This window comes from Staurois parvus, unplaced genomic scaffold, assembly GCF_062004578.1.
Source record: "Staurois parvus isolate SC_StPar_1 unplaced genomic scaffold, SC_StPar_1.0 ptg000048l, whole genome shotgun sequence".
NCBI classification, from domain to species: Eukaryota; Metazoa; Chordata; class Amphibia; order Anura; family Ranidae; genus Staurois; species Staurois parvus.
The window spans coordinates 4395501-4407878 of record NW_028317844.1 but is presented as its reverse complement, the minus strand read 5'-3'; the positions used below and the strand labels follow the sequence as shown (position 1 = coordinate 4407878).

The 12378-nt window shown below is 43.1% G+C and overlaps 1 protein-coding gene across 3 annotated transcripts in view; it reads left to right on the top strand.

Annotated features, from left to right (window-relative positions):
• Positions 1 to 12378, top strand: part of ARMC2 (armadillo repeat containing 2) — a 267447-nt gene that overhangs the window by 189663 nt on the left and 65406 nt on the right. The window lies entirely within an intron of this gene.

Below are 12378 nucleotides of genomic sequence, written 5' to 3'. Positions count from 1 at the left end.
ATCACATTTATCCACAGCTTCTTTAGCAAGGCAGTGGTCGTCTTGGAGGTGCGTTTTGAGGTCGTTATCATGTTGGAATACTGCCCTGCGGCCCAGTCTCCGAAGGGAGGGGATTATGCTCTGCTTCAGTATATCACAGTACCTGTTGGCATTCGTGGTTCCCTCAATGAACTGTAGCTCCCCAGTGCTGGCAGCACTCATGCAGCCCCAGACCATGACACTCCCACCACCATGCTTAACTGTAGGCAAGACACACTTGTCTTTGTACTCCTCACCTGGTTGCCGCCACACACGCTTGACACCATCTGAACCAAATAAGTTTATCTTGGTCTCATCAGAACACAGGACATGGTTCCCATAATCTATGTCTTTAGTTTGCTTGTCTTCAGCAAACCATTTGCGGGCATTCTTGTGCATCATCTTTAGAAGAGGCTTCCTTCTGGGAAAACAGCCATGCAGACCAATTTGATGCAGTGTGCAGCGTATGGTCTGAGCACTAACAGGCTGACCCCCTACCCCTTCAACACCTGCAGCAATGCTGGCAGCACTCATATGTCTATTTCCCAAAGACAGCCTCTGGATATGATGCTGAGCACGTGCACTCAACTTCTTTGGTCGACCATGGCGAGGCCTGTTCTGAGTGGAACCTGTCCTGTTAAATCGCTGTATGGTCTTGGCCACTGTGCTGCAGCTCAGTTTCAGGGTCTTGGCAATCTTCTTATAGCCTAGGCCATCTTTATGTAGAGCAACAATTCTTTTTTTTCAGATCCTCAGAGAGTTCTTTTCCATGAGGTTCCATGTTGAACTTCCAGTGACCAGTATGAGAGAGTGAGAGCGATAACACCAAATTTACACACTTGCTCCCCATTCACACCTAAGACCTTGTAACACTAACGAGTCACATGACACCAGGGAGGGAAATTGGCTAACTGGGCCCAATTTGGACATTTTCACTTAGGGGTGTACTCACTTTTGTTGCCAGCGGTTTAGACATTATTGGCTGTATGTTGAGTTATGTTGAGGGGACAGCAAATTTACACTGTTACACCAGCTGTACACTCACTACTTTACATTGTAGCAAAGTGTCATTTCTTCAGTGTTTTCACATGAAAAGATATACTAAAGTGTGTCACTGCCTTTCCCCCATGAACCTGCTGTGTTTTCTTTTTCCTGCCTGTACTGGCTTCTCTCAGTCAAGCTTATGCTGTCTGTGTTTATCCTGGCCAGCCCATTGGCAGTTGCAACACCCTCTCTTTCTCTCTGCCTAGCACCTAATTCCTGTCAGAGGAGGCACCATTTCCAGAGGATTGAAGAGCTGCTGTGATCACTGTTAGCAGTGTTTTTGCATCTTGATTTTTTCCTTAGGAGGGCAAATCACTGCTGTGGGACATCACATTAACTCCTTCAGGGCAGTTTTAACCATCCCCTTGTCGCACTACTTGTCATTCTCTTTCCAAAACACAGGAATACCATTTCTGTGTGGTGAATCAGGTGCGCTCCAAATTCCATCTGACCAAAAGTTACCAGTATGGGTTCCAAGAAAGCTAACCCATAAAAGAACTTTCCTATGCACTGTGGTAGGAGAAACCTTATATGGTGATTGGTCACATCAAGTTTTTCGTACCTTCAAAATGCTTTTCTCAACAACATCCAGTGGAAGAGGAATTTTCCTATTGTCTTGTCTACTATTGCTTGCCTCACTATATCCCTTATGGATTCTGTTGGGGATATCCAGATCTTTAACTGCTTCCCTCCCACTTTGGCGTCCCTTTAAACAGTTCCGAATGCTCAGGGGTTGAGAAGGATTGATGGTCATGTGATCACTGGACAAAACACTTGTGGATATCTGTGAGACTGTTGCTGTCAGATCCAAAAGTATGGCTAGTGACCTGGGTTCTATTCTCACAAATATTTCTGTAGTTCAGCGCTTGGAACTTCTTCCAAAGGCCTTACTGTATTGCGTTGATGGTCTTAGGGATTCTTTCCAGCAGATGTCCAGACTATGCCTTCTGTCTGTTCAGATGCACCGGATTGTTTGGCTTAAATATTGGTCTGCTGAACCAGCATGCCCTTTGCTGATTGACATCCAAACTGGCCCAGAAGGTTTTGATACTTGGGCATTCGCCTGGCTTCTAGCAAACTACCCTTGGCCTCTTTCAGACTACATAGAATTTCTGTCTCAGGGCCCGATCCACTATCCTGTTTCTCGGTCACTGGCTTTGACAACCTGGCTGTTGAAGCCCAGGTCTTAAGGGACAGGGGCTTGTTGGATCTGGTTATCTCAACACTTTTCCATGTTAGGAAGTTGACTTCTCACAAAATATTCAATTACACCTAGAAGGCTTAGTTTGCATGGTGCAAGCATTGAAGGTTTTCACCTAGAGTTGGTGGTATTGTCTTGCAAGGAACCTTACCTAGTGAAAGTTTCTTGGGATTATCAGCATCAAGCATCTCTTTCACTGATTTGTGAAGCTGCCACCTGGTCTTCTTTTCACATGCTTGTTAATTTTTACCAGATCAATGTTAAAAAGTTACAGCGCTGAGCAAACTGTTGGCGCTATATAAATCCTGTATAATAATAATATAATAAAAAGCCTCTACTGAGGCTGCTTCAGGTGTAATGTGCTACAAACAGCTTTCTAGTTAAGGTCTTATACCCTTGTTTATTATTTGTGAGCCTGTTGGTGTTTGTTTGCCCTTTTGCCTATCCCTCTTTTTATATATTGCTTTTTGGATGTCCCAATCATCTAGGACTACTCCTGTGTGCTGTACTGTATGATAAAGAAAAAAAAGGATTTTTGACTTGCCTGCAAAATCTGTAACTTATCTGTTTCAAAAAGCATGGACCAGATTTTTACAGATAGTCAAAATACTTTTTTTTTCTGAAAGCAAAGAACCTGAGAATGAAGTGCACATTTTTTCCCAACCCGACCAGAAACTGTGTACTGGCTCCTGGGCCCCCATCACCCCACACTGCTTTGTTGTCCCCCACCCCTCGTCCTCAGCCGGCACCTCCCCCCTGCCCCACAGAGTGAAACTCAGCATTCTGGGACCCCCGGAGTCCAGGTAGAACACAGAGCTGCACAGCTCTACAAAAGCCGGTCCCGCTGCCCCCTATGGTGATGCTGCCCCCCCACCTGTCCTTCTGCCCCCCATCTGTCCTTCTGTCCCCCACCTGTGTCGCTGCACCCCGCCTATCCTGCTACTCCCTATCTGTTTTGCTACTCCCTATCTGTTTTGCTACTCCCTACCTGTTTTGCTACTCCCCACCTCTCCCGCTATTCCCCACCTGTCCCGCTGCACCCCACCTGTCCCGCTACTTTGCACCTGTCACGCGGCACGCCACCTTTCCTGCTACTCCCCACCTGTCTTGCTGCACCCCACCTGTCCTGCTACTCCCTACCTGTCCTGCTGCACCCCACCTGTCCTGCTGCCCCCAGCCTATCCCACTGCTCCCCTCCTGTGATGCTGTCCCCCACCTGTCCCTGACCACCTCCTTTGATGCTGCTCCCCATCTGTCCCACTGCCCCCCACCTGTCACACTGCCCCCATCCTGTGACACTGTCCTCAACCTATCCCGCAGCCCCCCACCTGTCTTGCTGCCTCCTCTCTGTGACACTGCTTTCCACCTGTGATGCTCCTCCCCACCTGTCCCACTGCTCCCCGCCTGTGATGCTGCCCCGCACCTATCCTGCTGCCCCTCCTCCTCTGATGCTGTCCCCATCCTGTGATGCTCCTCTCCTATGATGTTGCCCCCCAACCTGTTCCGTGCCCCCTCCCATGACAATTCCCCCTCCTGTCCTTCTGCTCCCCTCCTGTCTCGCTGGCCCCTACTGGTCTTGCTGCCCTCCCTCATGTGACGCTGCCCCCCCCCATCTCGCTGCTTTCCTTCTGTCCTGCTGCCCCCCTCCTTTGAATGTGTCCCACTACTATCCTGCTGCCTTCCTTCTGTTCTACTGCCCCCCTCCTGTCCCGCTGCCCCCCTCCTGTCCCGCTGCCCCCCTCCTTTCATGCTGCCCCTCCACCTGTCATGCTGCCGCCCACCTGGCTCCTAACTTTTTTAGCTGGCTCCTAGATTCAACACAGCCACAGATATTTTTATTGTAAAATATCAAAAGTTCACGCCAACAATTATGACTTACAATAAATGTCTGTCATACCCACTGTCACCACAGATAGGAATATCCAGAGATTTACCATATAGTAGTGCTAGGAACATGGATTCTTTAAGTTCTGTGCATTTGGGACAGTATTAACGATTTTGAAATATTATTTAATAAAAAACAGCTAAAAAAAGTGCAAACAAAATATTTACAGAAAAAAGGATGTTACAACAGAAAAGGGATTAGAAATAAAAAATATACAGTACATACAAAAACTGTGTTGCTCTGTTTACTTGTTGAGTTAAGTGGGGACATCATCAAGCCGGCTCTGAACGATGGTGCTGCAGCATATGGAGGTTTGGTATGGTGTGTGGCTTTACCATTACAGTGGCCAGAGCCAGCCATCCTGCCGGGGATCAGTTTTAAGCTCTGTATGACCTCCCTTGTATGAGGTCCTTTTTTTTTTTTGTAAGGAGACACATTGGGTGGTGTGAGCACTGGATGTGGTGAAAAGATCTTCATCACAGTGGACTTTTTTGCATGATTACCTTGGGACTTTTTAATTACCCGTTCACATTTTGATTGTCAAGGTTGTATTTGTAAACAGTGTAACATGTGTTGTGTATACTATTTTATTTTGGTATTGGGGTATTCAAATATTTGTGAGTGTGTCTGTTTTTCTATCATGGTTTGACTGGCTTAATTTAATTTTGTTTATTAGCACGGAGTTCAGTTTGTTGTCTCATTAAAAACGAAAAATACTTAGCAAAGACTGTTTGATGAGTTTGGTAATGTCCAAATAATGAGCAAGATGGATCAATGGCTCTCATAGATCTTGGCAGATGATCCTTTTTTGATGTTAAGAAGAGAGCTCTAGACTGCTGATGCAGCTTTTCTTTTCTGGTGCTTGAGGAAGGTGAAGACAGAAATTATATGACCAATGAGAAAGCTCCCTAAAATACAGTTTTATACAGGTATTAAAGTGTTACTAAACCCACAACAGTAAAATCAGTCCGTATATGCAGTAAAGCATGCTTGTTATACTCACTGGACCTCCAACAGTCTAATGCGTTTCGAGGACTTGCCCAGGGAACTGAGGAAGAGGCAAGTCCTCGAAACGCGTTAAACTGTTGGAGGTCCAGTGAGTATAACAAGCATGCTTTACTGCATATACAGACTGATTTTACCAAAAACATGTAGCAGAATACATTTTGGCCTAAATTTATAACTAACTTTGAGTTTACTATATATTTTTTATAGCTGAAAGTAAAAAATATATTGTTTTTCTTCAAAATTTTCGGTCTTTTTTTGTTTATAGCGTGAAAAATAAAAAGCGCACAGGTGATCAAATACCACCGAAAGAAAGCTCTATTTGTGTGAAAAAAAGGACATAAATTGCGTTTGGTTGCAGCAATTATCAGTTGAATTAGTGCAGCGCTGAGTAACAAAAAGAGGCCTGGTCATTAAGGGGGGGTAAATATTCAGAAGTGCGAGTGGTTAAAAACCTTTACAGGTTATCAGTATAGAGTTAACCATGAATGATGGCCCCAGAATTTTTTTTTTTCTCTCTGATGCTTATGGCGCTACCTCACATGTGTAACATAGTGGTTGTTTTTGTATCTAGGCACACCTGCTGCACGTGTTTTTGTTATATTTTACTTAATTTTTGTTTTTATTTTTTCTATTTTTATTTTATTTACACTTTATCACTAACATATGGGGGGCGAAAGTCCCTATGTGATAGTACACTATAATGACAGGTTTTCTTTATGGAAACATTAGGGGTTTAAGAGACCCCTGATATCGTCTCTGTACACCACTGCAGCTACAAGAGCACAGGTCATGCTCCAGTAGCTCTAGCTGCTTTCCCGGCCACAGCAGTCAGAGAATAAGAACACTGAACCGGGGAGTGACGTAATACACGTTGCTTCTATATTCAGAGTAAAGACTACTGAACAGATGCTGGTAGACAAGTGGGTAAAGTGTACCCGAATTAAAAAAGTAAAGATGTACTATGTTACGGAGAACATTTAGAATTGTTAATTGTGCTTAGGTGGTACTCTAAAAAAAACATAATGTTTGTCTTAAACGTCTTGAAAAATGCTGTGCACTCTCTGACATAGACGTATATCTAGGCACTCTAGCACCTATAACTTCAACTGTTTACCTGCAGTGAGAGTCTGTCACTTCTAGTCTCAGAAGGTTTACAGTGAAATTTATTGATGTCACTGCTGTGCTGCTCACTATTCTCCTTTTGTGGAGAAAGGATGATGCAAAACCCTGCCTCTACCAAGATGGCTGTCATTACACAGTTGCAAAATGCAGAACAAGACATGGCAATTCGTAATGGGGAAAATATTACTGCAGACAGACCACAGGCAATGCTAGCCTTTTGGCCTCTGCCTGCCTTTTTTCAGCACAGTTCCCAGGGTTCAGTTCCTCTTAAGATCTACAAAGTTGCATATAAAGTGCAAAAAATGCATTTTCTGTCCCAATGTACAATTATAGTTGGTATTTTTCGTTCTCACCAGTGTAGATAACTAGCTTAGGTATACGGACGTAACAGGATCTTTGGAAATGTATACAATGCCTAAACTAGGCAGCATATAGATTTCTGCCCTTGCACAATGAATTAACAAAGTTTATGTGCACACATAATGCAAATGTAAATGAAACACTTATAACTAAAATGAACATTTTACTTACACAACACCACTACTTGGAGTTTTAAATAGTGCTGCAAACTAAAACCAGTGATGCACTGAAAGTCATATAAAAAGATTAAAGAATTTTATTATAGGTAAACACATATGTTGCTTGCCGTACATTTAAAATCAAAGATAGCAGTATTAGTATTTTCTTAGCTCTTTTGCCACCAAACATTTCACTACACATGATGGCTGGCAAAGAGCCAGTTTTTTTGGGATATATGTTTATTACTGCTTGAGGACAGTTCCACTTGGCAGCTGTCTTTTTTTTCCAAAGCTCCTTATAAATGATACTAGTTTGTAAAGTACAGCCATTGTTAATACAAATCCAGTTCAGGTTGTTTTTAACCAGAATGTAAGTTGTTCTTTTTATTATATTGTTAAGTATTAGATGATTATCAGATCTAGGAAATGTGAATGTTCCTTTGCTTTATTACCTTTTGTTAATGTTCTGCTAATGTTCTCCTTTGTCCTGGATCTAACTTCTATTGTAGTTCTAGGAATTTTCAATTCTATGAACTACTTTAAATTTTTGTATCTAAATAAAACTTATGTACGTGACAGGGTAACCCCATACCTGTACACAGAGAAACTATAGATGTAAAAAAAAAAAAAAGTGAATATATGTCAAGTACAGCCTATTGTTGCACAAATGCTAAGATATTCCATGTCAAATTTACATCTGGAAAATATATTTTTTATATTGAGCCAAACAATGGTCCTAAGTACATTATTTTAAATGTCACAGTATACTTGTCATGTGATCTAGGTTTTTAATAGACAAATTTTATTGAAAGCATAACTGTGGTCAGTCTAAAAAATGTTTAGGTGTGTCCCCTCCCCTGTATAATATGGGTTCAAAGCTCAATTGGTCCGAGTAACACAGATGAATACTTATCTACTTCTCCTTCAGTTTGGAGATGAACAACCTTTCCCACAAAGCCACTTGCCACTCCTCTTCTCTGGGTATTCGGCCACTCCCTCACCGACATTATAATCTAAAATGCAAGACCAGTAATACTAAATGACATTCAAGGGGCTGGAGTGGTATTGGAGAAGAGTGCTCCTCAGTCTGGAGCTAAGCTTTAAATATTTATATTGCAAAAAAGTAGCAGATCATTACTTTTCCCAACTCACCTTGAGATATATTAGAGTATGGTGATGCAAAGTTGCAATTAAAATTTCCAATCATAATTCTGCTTGTAGACTTGTCTTTGTGTATTCAGGTCAGGAAGCCATACGTTGTGATGCAGAGTTTCATCCACATATTTCTCTTAGGTGAATGAGGATGAAAACAATTAAAGTAATCTTGTATATAGAGGACTATTCTGGTTGACATTGCTGAAGTCTCTGGGAGCCTGGAGAGTATATTTAATTGAATTGCTTTGGTGAGGTTTGACAGTGATTGAGGTGGAATTTTATTTGTATTTGTACAAAAGATGGAGGTTTTAATTCTTAATGGACTTCTTGCCAGTCCTCCTTTATTAAGCTTGATATATACATTGATCACCCTAACATTAAAATCACTGACAGGTAAAGCGAATAACATTGATTAACTCATTAGAGTGGCATCTGAAAATAAGTGGGATATATTAAACCGCAAGCGAACATGTCAGGGTCCGCTGCGGAGTTCGGTCCGGCGCATGCGTGGTTTGCCGGCTTGCGCTGGGATGCGGGCGCTAGGTCTTGGCTGACCGCGGCAGAGACGAACTCGCGCATGCGCACTGGGGGCCGCGGGTGCGTGCCTGGCACCAATGACAGTGCGGGGCGCGGTATTTAAATCCGCCCTGCACTGACACTGGTTGCCGTTTGGTCTATTCTGTGTTCCCTGCTTCTGTATTCGTGGATATTTGATCGTTGCTGACCCGGATTGCACCTGACTGTGCTGTATTCTCCTGCCCTGACCCCTGGCTTGCCTGTCCTCTCTCTTGGATGCCCCCTATTGGATCTGATCTTCTGGTACTTACCCTGCGTGTGACCCGACTATCCTCTGCCTGCCACCTTGTACCGCGCTGCTCCCACAGTAACCGACCCGGCCTGTCTGACCATGAATTCATCCATCCATCCATCCATCCTGCTCGGGCCCTTCCGCCTCTTCACATCAAGCTTTCATCTTGTAGATATCTCCGGCAGATCCCTCTACCACGGGTGGGTGTACTCAGAGGCCGCGACCTGGTCCTGGTCTGCTCCAAGTCCATCCCCACCATCAGGGGCCCTGGTGAACAAGCAGACCGGGACTTAGACTCCGCGCTCTGGGAAATCCTGTCCGGTGGGTTGCCAGAGGTACCGCCAGGTGGATCAATACAGAACATGTTGTCCAAGAGGTTGATGAGTTGAGGGCAACACACCTTATTATTGCAACTAAGCTCACTATAGCGAAAGCATAGAAAACTCCTGCTCTCAGTTTTGAGGGAGTGAAACATCGGATGAATAATGTTAAGGTCAACGTGAAGTGGAACTGCACTATATCTGAGCACCACAAACCAAAATGCTATTTAGTTTGTTAATATTCAAAGAAAATTCACCCATCCCCCCATGTCTCCATTCATTATTTTGCTAAGAAATAATTTTGAAAAACACAACCTAGCATTTCTGGCAGTGGCCATCTTAAGTAAGGGCAGATGATTCATGTAGCATTTACTTCCTGGAGTCCATCTGCTCTCAGCTCAGGTATAGGCTGAGCTAAAAACCCTCCCTCCCCTCCTGAAGACTGCTGGGATGTATGACATCATTTGCCTAGGTATGGAAGCCAGGAAGTAACCGAAGAAATGTAAAACAAAAGTTTAAAACAAGTAAATATAATATATGTTCCTATCTATTTACTAATGCTGGCAGCATAAGGATTAAAAATAGTGCATGTTGATTGAGAGAGTGCAGTTCCACTTTAACATCTATACTGACTGATTCCCATGACCTTTTTCTGCAAGTTTGTCAACCCTGGATATAACCAGGGGGGTCTTCTTTGGCTCCTCCTCTTTTGTATATTAGTTGACTGACTCTCCTCTGATCCAATGGCCGCAAACATGCTGTACGTCAGTGCAATATGGGGGTAAGACCTCTTCTAGCCCCCTTTTTGTTTCTATTGACAATTATGTTCTCATATGTAAGAATATGTGAACATTACTTTCATGCTGTGGATCAGTTTCACTGTTGTAATAATCTACGCATTGTAATTTCCTTTCATTCCACTGTATTTTGGTGCTATACTTTGAGGTATATGGTACACTTTGGATCATTGGCTTCATTAGTTGGCTCTCTTATGACTGTGCTTTTTGTCAATTAAAACTTTTGTAAAGGAAGTTGATGTGTTGAAAGCAGAAAAAAATGGGCATCGCAGTTTGTTGTGTAGGAGACTGCATAGCCACATACCGGGTGCCCTTGTTGCCCCGTGTCTACAGCCAAATGTGGCAGTAGTGGGAAAGTGAGCATCAGAAATGGTCCATGGAGCAATGGAAGAAGGTGGCTTGGTCTGATGATTCACAGTTTCTTTTGCAACATATGGATGACCAGGTGCATGTGCATTACTTTCCTGGGGAAGAGATAGCACCAGGATGCAGTATGGGAAGGTGGCAATCTGGCTTTGGGCAATATTCTACTGGGAAACCATGCTCCTGCCATTCATGTGAATGTTACTTTGACAAGTACCACCTACCTAAACATTTTGGCTTCTTGCACATAGTACTGATGTTTGGGCATCTGCTTTTTTTTAACGTAATTTCATGTGATTGTTTTCTGCGTATTCAAGCGTATTTATGCATGTGCACGTTCATGCATTTGCACGTTCAGTATATTTCTAGGGAAAATTAATATTTATGCTCATATGCGTGTATTTGCATGCATGTGGCATAAATTACTGACCAAAAATGCAGATTTATTTTTTTTTACTGAGGAATATGCGGTGCTTATTTATGCGCCTGTGTGCAAAGGCACTTTGTAAATAATGGACTACATTTTACCTCAGTAAAAAAAAAAAAAAATGCTGTGCTGAGCTTTTTCAAGCTGCAGTGTGCAAGAGGCGTGTTGTTGACCAAGTAAAACCCTTCATGGAAACTATTTCCCCTGATGGCAGTGGCCTCTTTCAGCAGGATAATACACCCTGCCACACTGCAAAAATGATGGAAGAGTGGTTTAAGGAAGACAGACAACGAGTTTGAGGTGTTTTCTTGGCCTCCAAGTTCTCTAGATCTCAATCCAATGGAACATGTGTGGGATGTACTGGAAAAACAAGTCCAATCCATGGAAATCTCACCTTGCAACTTAAAGGACTTAAAAGATCTGCTACCGACAGCTTGGTGCCAGATACCACAGCATACATTCAGTGGTCTAGTGGCTTCTATGCTTCAGCGGCTCAAGGCTGTTTTAGCAGCAAAGGGTTGACTTAATCAATATTAGGTGGATCATCGTAATGTTATGGCTTATTGGTGTATGTTTGCCTGAATGATGAACAGGTGAAGAGTTTTTGAGGATGTGATTGAACAGCTATACTTACAAAGCAGTAGCTTCTTCATTATCTAAAAAAAGAGTTCTACTGGACTGAGGTTAAGAAATCTTATCTGGTTGGGATGGTAAACTTCTTGGTTTTATAATTTTAGAGGAATCCATCAACATATCATATGTTTCCAACATGCTTTTAAGTTTAACCACAATTTTCTGTTCAATTTTATATCAATACTGTATTATGTATGTGCCTTTTTTTTAGATTCTTTTCAACTCCTCTTATTAATATTTTTTGTTTTGATTGTAACAGAGCATAATAAAAAAAGAACCCTGACTAACACTATTAATGTAAAACAAATTGGACAGCTCTGTTATACATGAATTGACCTAATATTGCATTGGCAGATATAAGGGTTGTAATGTAATCTTATTTAGAGGTTCTCATTTGGTCATGGTGTAGGTAGCAGTAGTTAGTCACAGTCAACTGGACTTGTTTTGTAACACTGATGTAGCACTGTCCCCTTAGGAGTTCCTGAGTTTTGGGTCCCCCTATAGTCCTGCACAGCCAGGCAACACTCATTTTCTTCAGACCTTGCACACTGGAGACAGTAAACAGTACTCGAGCTTGTTTTTTGTAGTTTTATTAGGGGGTATTGGATGTGGTTGGAGTTGAGAGGTGTATGGAGTGCCCAAGGAACTGTGAATATGAGGAAAAATCTCCTTCGCAACTATGTCCACGTCCATAGACAAATAGTCTCTCCTTGGAGAGTTTTTCAGCCCTTCTGGTGTACCTCCTCAGACCCCAGATGAATCCTCCTCTGCACACAGCTGCCTTAGGCAATCCCTGGACAAGGGGACCCAGAAACTGCCACTTGATAAAGCAGCCCCAGATGAGGAGCTAGTTGGGTTTGCCACCTGACTGCCCTCACCCGTTATCTGGCCCAGGGGGTGCAGGTTTACTGTAAGCTTGTGGGTTAGCAGCTACCTTCAGGCCTTACGCTGGGATGGCACCTTCCCTGCATCCCAGGCTGTCCCCTCTCAGAGGATGGCTGAGGCTGAGAGATCCTCCTTTCAAGATCCTGCCTGAAGGGGGGGCCCTCCCAGGCTCCACACTACAGCCTTCTCACATC